A 15690-nucleotide genomic window follows, 5' to 3' on the forward strand; every position below is an offset into this window, starting at 1 on the left:
AATATCACGTTTTATAGCAGAATATAAGCGTATGTTAGATGTTATATATGACATTATTTTTATGTTTATGATTATGATTATTATTATGAGATTTTTGTAACTCGTTTAAGGCATAGATTTCATTATTTCAAAGAGTTTATGTCATATTAGTAAATGTAATATTTAAATAAATGACTGATAATTATAATCAATAATATAAATCTGTTAATTTGATGTGAGTTTCACTTATTATTAAAGAAGAAAAAGCTATGAATTCTAACTTATAATAATAAAACAAAAAGTGTCTTAAATTTAATAAAAATAAAGATTTTAAAGTATATTAAATTTATTTTATTTTAATTACTTATTAATAAATATTTATTATTTATATTTTTAATTTATTTTAATCAGAGATACATAAACTGTTGTTAAAAACTGTTAATATTATTTGAATTCTTTACTCAATTCTGTTATTGTTATTATTATTGATATTATTATCAATATCTCACAAATGGTCTGATTATATGACTGTTTTGAAAGAAGTCTCAAAACAGTAACAACAGAGGAGTGGTGTGTAATGTGTTGAGACATATAGAGTTTGCTTTCAATTTTGTTTATTTTATTTCACTTGTAATAACTATAAGCTCACAAAAGCAGTTATTTTGTAGAAAACACACAGCGATTGTGAATTGAGTGAAACATATTACACATCCCGGAGCCCGTCCGCAACATTAGCTATATTTATGATGTTAGCCAACCCTCCAAACATCTCAAATGTGAAATCAGGCACCGACTAAACGCTTCATAAATATGTACTGACATTACTCATTGGCACTATATTTTGATACATATTATATACTCTTAACGTTATATCTTTCACCAAATTATCTTTTATCGACTTTTTTATTACACATTTTAAGCCACATTTTTTGATAAATATTTTTGGCGTATTATTATTAAAATGATATATATAAACGATATGTACTTTTTAGATGTTAATTATGAAATATTATTTTGTTGTTATTGATTAATTTATTTTATTTATTATTACCAGAATATTTTAATTATATTTTTAATGTATATAATATTATAAAGTATATGAAAAAATATTTATTACTAAATCAATTTATTACTATCTTTAATTAAACGATTTTATCAAAAATACTAATATAAAATTTTAATGTTTGAAACTTCATAAATAATTGTCTTATTTTTTATATACTGTAAATTAATTATTGAAATAATTCTAAATTATTTACAAATATGCATTTGTGATAAAAGTGTATATTATTTATTAAAAATGTTTTATTGTATAATAAAATGCTTATTGTTTATGTAAAGCAATTGATTAACACAAACATAGAAGTCATGTCATAAGGTTGAAGCCCTGGTCACTGTCAGTATTGCTATTTAATAGTTAGTAATACATTCATTGGGATCGATAGGTCATCAAAACCAAATGACTAAAGAAATATCATTTAAAAGCAAATAATTCTTATATGATTATAGTTGTCGTCCACAATAAGCACAGTTATGTCTGATCTCATATAAAAGTGCAATAACTTTGTAGACTAAAGTCTCACTAATTCTGACGGAAAATAGATTTGATTCTCAAACCTAACTCTCACTTAATATATATATATCAATATATAATATAGTATAAGAATATTCCGTGTTTTGTGATACATAAGCAACACTGTTAGCTATTGGCAACCAATCGTTACTGACCTTCCAGTCGTTGATTACTATCTTTTATCCACAAAGGACTCCGGGATGTGAACAGTTGAGTCAATTTACTTATTATCTCAAAGTTTTCATTTGATGTTGAATTGGGCCGACAGTAGTGTTGGCCCACAACAACAATACCGTCAATCAATGTTATAATGCACTGGTCTTTCACTTTGTTATTCAATGCACAAAATCATAGGTTTTAAGTTCAATAAAGTTGTAAATACTGTACTTTACTTATTATATAAATATATTATTTTATTCATTATTTTATAACACTATAATAATACAATTGTCAATCAATTAAATATATAACTATATTAATCATTAGAATTTTTAAAAATATCATATTTTTATATTATATTTATAACATATAGTAATATATTCACGATTATTACAATAAACTTTTAAAAATAATTTTGAGTACTAAAATTAAAGAAATTCTGTTTTACTAAAATTACTAAAATACTCAAAATATAATCTATTTAAAGTTATTATTTACAAAAACTTTAATTTTTGTTTTTATTTATTTTAACAAAATTATAAAATTTTTAAAGAGTAAATAAATTCATTAATTTTATTATAATATTCAAATCTAATAAACTTTTAACTCTAAGATAACATAACTATAAAAATCAATTTAGAGGAATGAAAAATCTATGAATTTGATGAATTCAGACTTACTTTAACATTACAATAATATTTTTTAGTAAACATTTAGTTTTTGTTATTTTTCAATGTTTAAGTATCAATGAAATTGTCAATTAAACTATATCTTTGAATTAATTCATTAAGTTTATAGATTTTCATCGATGAGAAATATTAACATTTTTAAAAAATAAAAATTTTTATAATGTATATAATGTATGTACACAAATATACTTTACTTAATCAAAAATAAATCAAAAATTTTAAGAGTAATTTATATAAATAGCAAACAAAATTGAATAATTATCTCATTAATTAATAATAAAAATTAGCTTTAAATGGTTGTTATTTTAAAATAAATTAATTGAATTTATAAAACATTAAAATGTTTGTCTAACAAATTAAAAAAAAACATTTATTAATTTTTAAAAATAATTTTATGTTTGACACACAGAAAACACAAAGATTCGTATATTAAAAAACAGTTTGTTATCATTGAAATCTTGAAACACTCAGTAATGGTTGAAAACAGTACTCTTATAATATGACAATCACTGGATTTTCTGTTTTAATTTTTTTAAATCACATTTTTATACACTAAAGTATTGTATGTATATTTATGTCAAAATTTAATGTCTCTAAATGTCTTAATATGTATTTTTCAAATTTTTAGTTTGGATTTAAAGCTTGAATTTTACAGCAGTTTTTCATTATACTGATGGAATAGTTTTGTATTTTGGGAAATGTTTTTTTTAATAAGTAGTATAAATAAAATGGTGTTTTGTTGTAAAAGTAATATTAATTTAGTTAGAAAGAGATATACATTTGTTTTGCCAGTTTTATGCACTTAATCTTTATAACAACAAATCTAATGTCTTTTTTGTAAATATATTGATATTTTCAATAACACAAATTTATAGTTTTATTTAAATAGAATATATTTAAATTAACTATTTGTAAATATATAAAATATAGAATATATGTAATTATAATATAATTGAGTATAAAATAAGTATTATTATTATTATTATGTCGATTAAAATTAATTATTATATTCTTAATTAAATTAAATGCAAGCTCACAATATTATACATTTATTTAAGTAATTAATTCAATAAAAACATAAATTATTTAAATTATAAAACGTTTCTAAAAAATTCTAATAAAATACTTTTAAAAATAAATATTAATAATAATCTTTTTGTATTGATTTTAACTACATGTATACAGTAATGCAGTGATTAATAAATAAAGTTACAAAATAAAAAGATTTATTATACTTAACTATTCATAAAATTATTTAAACAAATAAAAATTTATTATAGATATAATTTTCAAACAAATTTTGAAAAAAATTGTTTTCTGAAATCTATACGAGTGTTTGTGTGTCTATAGGTTTATAGTATTTTTTGAAATTCTGAATTCAGATTGGGTTAGAAAATAGAAAATAATGTAAATGAGTACTAAAGATATGATAGCATATGATTTTTGGTCATTTTGAGACTATATCCGCAATAAGAGTATACAGACTATACAATGAGGATATATCGAGAATTGATAAACTGATTATGAATTTTATGTTATTGCCGTATAGTTGCTATAATTTTTTAAAAATCGGTTAACATTACAGTTTAGTCAGAGTAGCCTTCTGTAGAAGATTTAAATAAATTTCAAATTAAACCATTTGTATCATTACTAAGTATGTTGTGACAGATTTCAAATTTTAAATACTTATCGTATAGACGCTATAATTATATAAAATATTGTTATCAGATTATGTCAGTAAAGTTTGTAAATAGCAATGCTTTCTATCATTATCACTTGTTTATAAATGTAATATATAATAATTATATATAAATGTTAAAAATTGATGTAAAAAAATTATATTTGTTTTTATATTTTAAATTTTCTTTTATTGAAAATATCAATTGTTAATAAATTGAATGTCTTTATTGCAATAATTGATTTTGTTCAAATTATGTTCTAGGACACTATTTATAAGAAATAAATATAATGTTATATAGTTTTAATAAAAATTATAATAAATTTTTGAAAAATAATGATCAGAATTTAGAATATTATATTATTTATATATTTATTAATTAATAATTAATAATACTTTATGTATGAATTATATATTTTTATATTTTATTTTTAAATTAAATTTGCATTTTTAAAAAATAAATTAATAGTAAAATATAATTTATGATTATTTTAGTGATTAATCCATGAAAAAGGCATTCAATTATAGTATAAATAATTTTTATGTTTAAAATTATAAATTATATCTAAGAAAATAATTGTCATGAAAATATAAGATCAATCATATATTTAATAATTTGAAAATATAAAAATTGGTATTACTATATAATTAATTATCAATTTTAGTTTATAAGTTATTCATTATAATTATAAAGTAATAACTGTATAATAAAATTTTTTCTATAATAAATTAATGAAAATTTGTTATATAAATAATAATAGATAACAAATGTATTAACACAAATGTGAAACCATATATTTATAAATAAAAGTTAAAGTTGTGCTTTGATAGCCTTTTGGCAAATAAATGGCATTACAAATGTTACAAATGGTGTAAAATAATATAATGATAAATATATTATTATATATATATTGCGAACATCTATTTGGTTGAAACCTTTTAAGACATGAATAGGAAATATGTGTAATAAGTTGGGACCAAATGTATTACTATCAGTGCAACCATTGGATCTCTATATTTAGCGACATTACGTCTATAATCTGGTCTACACTTTCATAATCTCTATGGAAACATGTCATCCATTGCTTTACCTCAGCTCCTGTATGCTAACTATACAGTATATAAATTTATATATATATATATATATATTGCTATTGAATGCATTCATCAATTGTAAGATAACATTACATTTTTAGTTCAATTCTGGTGTTCATTCACTTCAATACATAACAACATTAAACACAATTCGCTTATAAATTACTTCTAAACATAAGTTGTGAATCCATTTATTACATCTCTTGTCTCAACAATAATACAGAAAAATTTCTGACAATTATTTAGTATACTCTCTCTCTCTCTCTCTCTCTCTCTCTATATATATATATATATATATAAACAATTATATATATATAAAGCCGTCTATTCTATATAAAGTATATTATTTCATTCTATATATAAAATTTTGTTATATTATTTTACAAATTGCTAATTAATTTTTTTTATTTAATTAGAAAATCTTATTATTAATAATAAACTAAATTGTTTTATAATGTTTATAGAGATGATTTAAATTTGAATTGTCATATAATATATCTAAATAACATATATACTATATAATATAATTGGCATATATTATTATCTAAAATATTGACAAATATATTGTATAATTTTATTTATATAAAAAATGATAAAAAAAATTTTTGCAACTTTAATATTTTATTTTATGAGCGTTTAATAGCATTTAAAGATTGCAATAACAAATATAAAAAATTTTATTGAATTAAATTCATTAGATATATGAAATTAGTTAAGAAATATAAAACAATGAAAGCCTTATTGTATCAAATTATTTGCTCAAATGATTTTTTAAGTTTTTCTGTAAAAACATTAATAGTTTTGTTATTTTATTGTTATTAAATTGTAATTCAGTCATAGTATCTACAAATATTATATTATCAATATATATATTTATACGCTTTATATTTAAATTTGTTTTATAAATATTTGCGTATAATTATATTATATAATATTAATAATTATATTAAATTTACATTAAATTATTGCTAAAAATTAAAACATACAAACAATATACAGCTATAATTTTGTAGTGTTGTATATAATGGTAACAAATTATCAGATGAATTGTCAGCAAATTTAATGCCAAAGAGTGTCGACTCAATCACATTAATGTCAACACTTGAGTTCAATTAAAATCAAATGCAAAACATTAATCCACTTAAATGTTGTTATATTTATATACAATTATTACATCAACAAAACAACAGTAACACACAACTATGTATGATATTATACGTTATGATATATATCTTATATAATAATCATATTTTGATAAAATAAAACTTATAAAAGATATATTTTTACAAAAATGCTATATTTATTCATCAAATTTTAAATGTAATAAAATTAAGTCTATTTTAAACATACGCATTATTAGTTATTATAAATTTCAAAAACAGTAATTAAATATAAAATTACTTTGAATTAAATAGAAACTACGTATTATATATTAAATAATTTACTGTATTTAAAATTATTTGAAATTAAATTATAAAACTTTATTTTTAAACACAAAATGTACATATAATTTGTTTATTTGTGTTTATAAAATCATGGTATTATTTATTATATATTAGTGCATAACTATATTATCTGTGATTAAGTTTTTTTTATTATTATTATTATTATATTTTTATCTTAATTTATAATAAGTTTATTTTAAACTATTTGTATATAAGTTTATAATATTTTATTTTTATTGAAGTATTTGCTGAATAATATTTTTTAAGAATAATAAATTACAAATTTATCAAAAAAATGTTTTGATATACTTTATCTGATTATGAAAAATTGGTTTATTTGTAGATAAATTTCTCAATAATATTTCATAAGAAATTTTACAAAAAGTTGGTTTGTTTAGCAACACTATCTATATGTCACATAACATATGGTGAGTCAGCTATAGCTTCAGGCATTTTATGTGTGACACAGAATATTCTGTGTATGGATTAAGTGAACTATATATTTGATTGTCATTCTCTCAATGAGATCCATATCTTTTTGTGTAACAGAAGAGAAAAATTATTTTTAATGTCATTTATTGATTGATAACACATTGTTATGAGCGGCGATCAAACATTACTTCTTTCATAAATAACTCTTTTTTATAAATATAATAGTTTAGACATAACATCATATCCCAAAAAAATAATATTTTTTTAAATAAATAAAATATAAAAACGATTTTTAAAAGATATATCAATTATTTATTATTGAAGTTATTTTTACGTTAAGATCTTTTAAAAAGTTCAATTTTTGTTATTTGAAACATTAGATTTTAAATTAAAGAACAATTTAATTTATTAATTTAATTTACATTTTATTTTAATTAATATCACAATTAATTTAAACAAACTTTTAATAATTAATATTTTATATAATAAACCTTTTTAGTACAAAAATATATTGAATATTACATATATTATTTAAATTTAAATGTACTATTATTATATACAAATTTTATTAATATTTTAAGCTAACCTGATTTGCTCAAAGTTAACATAAGCTAATATAATTTATCCTGGTCTAATTAAACATTACTCAACAATCAATCCTTTACTACTAAACTAATTTTACGAAAACATTTTATATTATATATTTAAATCTTTTTAATAAACAGTATTAATAAACAAACTATTAATTTTATACATCACTATTAAATACACAAAAAATAATAATAACAAAATAATATATTTAATACAAAGTTATTCTATAATATTAATAAAATACATTTAATAAAATTAAAGAATTTAATTGCTTCGAGATTTATTAATACTTAATAAACAATAGTTTAACAAAACATATTTGACAGTTAATGCCCACATAAATATAAAAAAATGAGAGTATAGTAATCTTTAATAATAATACTATACATTATACGTTCAAACAATATGAGACCATTATTTTAAGTAATGCTAAAGATATACGGAAAAAATGGATCAATCAATAGATAGGCAGTAAAAGTCGTAAAAGTTGTGACCAAATAACACATGAAAGCAAAAATAAAATGATGAGAAAGAAAGAAAGAGAGAGAGAGAGAGAGAGAGAGAGAGAGAGACTATTAGAACAAAAAACTGGAAGCAAAAAAACAATACTTTTTTCTTAAGAAAAATTCTTGACATAACGTCAACTCCCAGTGCAACTCAACTGCGGGTCAATTCTCTCAAGACTTATATTGAGGGTATCGTTCGGTTCAGTGTCGGCTCACTCCTAAATTTGTTGTGTTTTCAATTTTTTTGTGGGCTCTCCACCAGTAAACCAGTAAAACAAAAAATCGATTTCAAATAAATGTATAGACATTACTATATAAATGTAATTTCAAAAAATGTTTGGATTTATTACTATTTCTCTTACCAATTATTTTATGGTTTTTTAGAATTATAACATTAATAAAATGTTAACATGATCATTTATGTATCTATATAAATTTTAAAAATAATAAAATAAATTAAAATATAAAAAACTATTGGAGTATACAATGTTGTGATTTATAGTACATATTATTTTGTAATAATTAGTATTCATTAACTTTTATTTTTAATATAATTTATAAGCTAATTATAAATTATTAAACAAGTTAATTATAGTATCATTTATTTATTATTAATATAAATTATTTGCAACGTTTCTTAATGTAATAATAATAAATCATATTTTCATTTAATGAATTTATAGATAAATATCTTTTATTAATGACTTTATTTATTTCTGAAGTGATCGCTAAACATTTAATATTAAACTTTATATAAGGGATGGTTAGAGGAGGGTATCCACCATTAGAGTAGATATCGTTAAGAATTGTTTAAATCTTTATAAGATATGACATTTTGTGAGATATATCTAAATAATTATTTTATTATACTATTTTTATATAACGCTAAATATCATAATATTATAAAAATATAGTATATTTATTATTTTTAGTCATAAGGAATGTCATGTTTTCTAATTATTTTTATAGTTTTAGTAATCTTTATTTGTAATATAATATAATTGTAATTTATTAGTAAAGAAAAATGATAGTATTGTACAATAAATTATTTGGTTTATTTGGTATGAATTGAAACAAAGTGATTGAGACCCTACTGTCACCAAAAAATAACTATAAATAAGGCTTTTTAAAGCAAATCTACTGTATATATACTATGTATAGTCATTGCAAGTGTTTTGTTACAAATCATTGATCTCAACAATGGGTTTGTTTTATGTCAATGAAATCTTGGCTTTTTATAAGACAACAAACATATTGAAAAAATACAAATCAATGTAATTACAAAACATATCTAAACTTTTATTTTTTAATTTTTTTATAAAATATGAATTATAAGTTTGATAAATACATAAATATTATTATATTATATAATATTAACTAAATAATATTTAAATATTAAATTATTAATCAACTTTTATGAAATAGTTGTTAACAAAAATAAATATATTAAAAATGAAAATATGTTGTTTCTACTGTATATTTATATAATAATATTAATAATTAGAGGAAACGGTAGTCAAGTGTTATATTAATGACCATTAGATTATTGAATACAATTGGTCTTTACTATTGTAATGGTTATCAAAATCAATAAAATTTTCATTTGGACTGACAATGAAAAGCATTTGGAGTGAAAAGAAAATCAATTAAATAAACACAAGAATTCTATTATTATTTTGTGAATAAAATATAAATTAATTGCAATTCTTGACACAAATTGACATCAATTCTGTTGCTATATATATATAACACATAAAATGAATACATAGAGTGACTAAACTAATTTAGATGAACACTGCATTTTTAATATAACAATTAAATAATATGATATCATAATTTTTTACATTTTATAAATTTTTCTTAAATAATATCAAAATATAATGTGTACTGTACAACATTCTCAACCAATACTAAAATGATAATAAGGATTATTATTTACTTTAACTTCAAAAAAATAAATTATAAATTATATTGAGAAACAATCCTATAATTTAAGTCTGTTAACAACTTTGCTTTGAAAAAATGGTATAACATTTACTATACATCTAATAAAGTATTATTAAAGGTTGACTTCTATTGAATTTCTATTATTTATAATCTAAGCAAAAGAAAAAATTTAGTAAAGAATGGAAAAATTGAAAACAAGAAATTTAAATCAAATCAGAAAAATCTACTGATTTTAACAATCTTTGTATGCATTCATTCATTCATACATTCATTTTGTATTTAGACTTCATTAATGTTTAAAATTTAAATTTAAAAATTCAATTTAATGTAAAAGTTTAGTATCGGCTCTTAAAAACTGATTTAGCAGTGAAATGGAGTCAACAAATATATATACACTATATATATATGCTGTATATCTTTTATATATTATTATAAGAACAAGTATACAGTATTATACATACATTTACTGTATGTAATACTATGTATACACTATACAGTATAATATACTTTACATTGTTTTCTCGATGCTTTAAAATCAATCGATTGATAGTAAAGTATATATCGATTATTTTTAGACATTTTATGCCACAGATGTTTCGCACAATAATAATAATAATATATCATTTATACATCGTTTTTATTTATAACAAAAACATTAATTTTATTTTATTATAATTTCTCGTTTATAAATCTCAATTTTACATTGATATACAATACATTATATATAATCATTATCCTTAAATAATGTATTATTTTTTTGTTAGTAAACTTTTAAAATTATTTGTCTTATTAATATTAAACTGCTATTACAGTATTTTTTTTAATAATTTATATATATATATACAGTATATATATTTCTTTACATATAAAACAGAATATTAAAAGATGTGTTATTGATTGTTAATAAATATAATATTATAAACATTTTGAAAATTTATACCCTAATTATAGTTAGAAATATAATTTTATAAAATAAGTTTAAATGACTTTATATTGTTAAAAAATGCAATTTTAATTAATTTAAACATATTTGTTAAAAACTTAAATGCTCCAGGTCATATATTGTTTGAATTCTATTATTGTTCTTTGTGTAAACTATATTATTATAAAATTGAATTGATTTTATAATTATTGATTAACTAATTTAGACTCTAATTAAAAAATAAACAAAAATAATTAATAGGATCACTGAATCATTCATTTTTATGCTCAACAAAACAATTTGACTATTGATGTCAATATACCGGTCCGAGTCATATAAGGATCAATACTCTGGTTTGCAATGAATTCCTTAATAAGGGAACTCTTGTTTTGTATATTTCTATACTTATATTGAAATGTGTTATTCAGTTATAATCAAAAGCCAATTGTCGTTATAAAAAATCGAAAACTTAATAATAACGTTACAAAAAATTAATGTAAATTAATAACAACAAAATAATTACAATTGATATTGTGTTGTATTGTTAAGTTAATAATAACAATAAATATTTATTTAGAAAATACATTTACAGAATATGATATATAGATTTTATTGCAATAATTATTTTTAAATTTATTAATCAGATAATTACTAATTACTGTTTATTAATACTGATGTTATAAATATAATAAATATTATTAATTTAAATCAGTTCAAAATTTCTTTTAAAATTACAAAAATATACAAAAATAATTGTAAAATTGTGAAGGTTTGTAAAAATGATGTTTATTTCAATTAAATTTGTAATCAATGATCACCTCTTGTTTATACATACTTTGATTTCAAATGAAATTCATACAATCAATACAATATACAGTATAATATATGCTTTATATACAGTAATAGCTTTAATTTACATTAAAATAGAGTAATATATGCTATGGTAACCAAAATAAGCATCACTTTTCACTTTATATACTGTATATTATATATTAATATAGTATATCGTATATGTTTGTATCAATACTGTAATGATGACTAAGTAAGTGTTATTCAATATAAAATTACATTTTGTCTTAACCATAAAAGCATTTTATTAAAAGTTATAATTGTATGGATGCGATACATCAAATAAGTTATGTCTTATATATAATATATTTGAGTATTGGGAACGGCATAGTAAATGATGTCTCAAATGAAAAGAGTCTTCACTTGAAATATGTGCCCAAATTTGACTCTAAAAATGTTATTATGTGTGAGTGAGAGGATGTAGTGATGTTAGACCACAAAAATAATGGTTTGCTGTCACTAAGTCTCATAAATGGTATATATCTTTAATAATACAAAATTGTCTCAACTAAAGCTATTTTTTTAAATTATAGAAATAATTGATCAATGGTTTCACTATTTTGTTGTACAGTTAATTCTGTGCATAATAGTACTGTGTATTGTCTGACTATACTTTATTATATGATACTATTTTTATCACAAAATACATTATTTTATATATTTCAATAATGGTAAGGGAAATATATTTGCATAAAATTACTTTTAGTACATTAATATTAATAACTTTATAACTTAATATATGTTTATGTGAAAAATATAAAATTATAATTTCATTAATAATTTATTTTACAAATTTGTCAAAAATTTTACATAATTATTTTGAAATTTAATTATTTAAAAAATTAATTAAATTTATTGTTTTTAAAACTGCTATTTAAGTTAACAAACAGTTATTAATAAAAAAAATAATTGTGTCATAACCTAACTATATTATAGCTGTTTTATTTTATATTTCTAATAAATATTTTATATGAAAGGTAGACATAAATTTTGTAATATTTTGAATTATTTGTCAAATTATTTTACTGTTAAGTCTCTCTCTCTCTCTCTCTCTCTCTCTCTCTCTCTCTCTCACTCACTCACTCACTCACTCACTCATTCACTCATTCAATGACTAACTCTCTTTCTTTCTTTCTCCCTCTCTATCGTCTATAATACGATACATAAAATAATAATAATAAAAAACTAAAATAAAAACAAACGTAACTTTAAGACTAAGGCAAAGGTATTATTGCGAAAGTGCTATAATAGTATGTAAAGCTTTATGAGAGGGACTTATGTTTGAAAATCCATTTCATTTTTTTCAAAAGGCCGGTGCAGTTGACAATAAATGTATTTTTGTGTATAGTTTGCCTCTATATTAGAAAAACAGTTTTTGTATCCCTTTTAGCCAAATATATTGGATTTATAATATTTCTAACATTCAATTTATTATTAGTTTGTGGCAAAATGTGAACTCCTGTCCAAATGAACTATTCATAACTTAATATCAGTGCACTTCTAAAAACTGGTACTTTTTATATACCAATACATAAAACCTAAAGTCAATACAAATATAATATAATATAATCTCAAAATTGCTTTCTTTTTGCATTAACGCTGAGAAACATAAAGATTTGTGAATCGAATGCGTTTTGAAAACAAAAATAACTATTCCATGAGTTTTAGTGTTTAACTAACAGTTTGAGAATCTTAAAGAGCGGCGGCGGCTATAAATAGTCGACTGCAATTATCTGGCCAATCATACAATTAATTAAAAAATGACCAATTACAATCTTATTTAGTTTAATATTATCTACAACATTGCCCTTGGTCACTTTTAAATCCAACGTATTGTTGACCAGATAATTGAAATTAATAGCATCTCCGCTATCATCGCCACCGCCTCTGTTTAAGACTCTCTCAACAATTTGGCAAAAAAATAAACATTAATTTTTCAAAAACCTTTACTAATTTGATATTTTTTTTATTATATATAAATTAAAATTATTTTATTATTATTTAAAAAATATATTAAATAAAACCAATTAAATATATAATAATTTTAATTACAATATAGTGACACATTTTAAAGATACAAATCTTTATAGTTTGAACTGTAGATTAATGACTGGACTTAAAACATACAACAAAATAGTGTATATTATCAGTGAAACATTTGTGGTAATTTCAAATGTGGTCTAAGTTTTCATAAATTACTTGTCATTTAGGATAAAACTAAAAGCAACAAAATATAAAGTATATAAACATTAAGGCAAATGTTTTAATTTAAGTTTAGAATCTAATCTTATAAATAATTATATATTCAATAATAGACTTTTACACAAAAATACTGTATATAACAAAGATTTTTTTCTATAAACTTTGGATTAAATCATTGTATTTAATGGCAAAACGTACACCAAATACACAGTATGTTTATATATATTATATAAGAATATAAGAACAGTATATAAGAAAATTTGTACCCAAAATAAATATCAATAGTAATGAAAGAAAAATATTGGTTATGTTTGAGCTCAGTTACTCTCTCTCTCTCTCTCTCTCTCTCTCTCTCTCTCTCTCTCTCTCTCTCTCGACTGTAGCTTATAGAGTACAGAGACACATATTGTAATATTATAAACAGTAAATTGCTGTTTTCAAGCACTGGTAGGTTAAATTAGGAAGTTGTGGTTGTGTGAGGTTCATTTATTGAATTTATTCAGTTAAATTTGTTTTGGTTGTCATTATGATTGAAAGGCCTATTTTGCCGTAAATATATACACTATTATGTCTACCAGTGCTCCATATAAACAATAAGTTATGATATACTAGATATACTGTACTATACAATACTAATAAAGTCAATAATGCAATACTGTATTCAAACACAAGTGTTTTCAAACTGAGAGATAAAATATTAAAATTTAATTCCATTTATATATCAAATAATGATTATATAGTATTGAAATATAAACTTATTATTCATATCAAATCATATTTGAAAATTCAAATGATTGATATTATATAAAAAAATTTATTTTAATATTCAATGTCACGTCTCAAGACTCGAAAAATGCTATTTTGTTATAATCTAAAAACAAATGAAAGGATAGGGTGTATGTATGTATGTATGTATGTATGTCTGTGTGTGCGGTCGCACTCATAAGATCTAAACTCACTTGACCCAAACTTATTTGACCCAAATCACTTGACCCAAACTTATTTGACCCAAATCACTTGACCCAAATCATTTGACACAAATCATTTGACCCAACTCATTTGACCCAAATCACTTGATCTAAATCATTTAACCCAAACTTATTTGACCCAAATATTTATTATTTTATTTTTTCAAACTATAATTATATATAAATAATATAAAACTTAATAATTTTATTTAATTAATTATATAAATAATATAATAATCTATTTAATCTATAAAATAATTTAGAACTTAATAATATTAAGTTATTACATATTTATTTTTAAAAAAAATAAAAAAACAGAAATATTTCCAATTATTAAGTTTGTATTATTTATATATAATTATATAGTTTGAAAAATAAAATAATAAATATTTGGGTTAAATAAGTTTGGGTCAAATGATTTGGGTAAAGTGATTTGGGTCAAATGAGTTGGGTCAAATGAGTTGGGTCAAATAAGTTTGGGTCAAATGAGTTTAGATCTTATGAACTAGACCCGTGTGTGTGTGTGTGTGTGTATGTATGTGTGTGTGTGTGTGTGTGTGTGTGTGTGTGTGTGTGTGTGTGTGTGTGTGTGTGTGTTTGTATGTGTGTGTGTGAGAGAGAAAGAAATAAAGAGAGAGAGAGAGAGAGAGAGAGA

General features: G+C 20.7%; 1 protein-coding gene across 2 annotated transcripts in view; it reads right to left on the bottom strand.

Moving 5' to 3' along the window:
- Positions 1-15690, bottom strand: part of LOC128962951 (serine/threonine-protein kinase BRSK2-like) — a 29594-nt gene that overhangs the window by 8266 nt on the left and 5638 nt on the right. The window contains exon 1 of one of the 2 annotated variants that reach the window (XM_054309389.1): positions 1708-1816. The exons of the other annotated variant lie outside the window; for it this stretch is intronic. The gene's annotated coding sequence lies outside the window, so the exon portion shown is untranslated. Of the gene's footprint in view, positions 1-1707; positions 1817-15690 lie in introns of those variants that run through there. 2 annotated transcript variants of the gene reach the window in all.

The sequence above is a fragment of the Oppia nitens genome, unplaced genomic scaffold (assembly GCF_028296485.1).
Source record: "Oppia nitens isolate AA-2021 unplaced genomic scaffold, nextdenovo-longstitch-racon4-pilon3 scaffold6_pilon_pilon_pilon, whole genome shotgun sequence".
Classification (NCBI taxonomy): domain Eukaryota; kingdom Metazoa; phylum Arthropoda; class Arachnida; order Sarcoptiformes; family Oppiidae; genus Oppia; species Oppia nitens.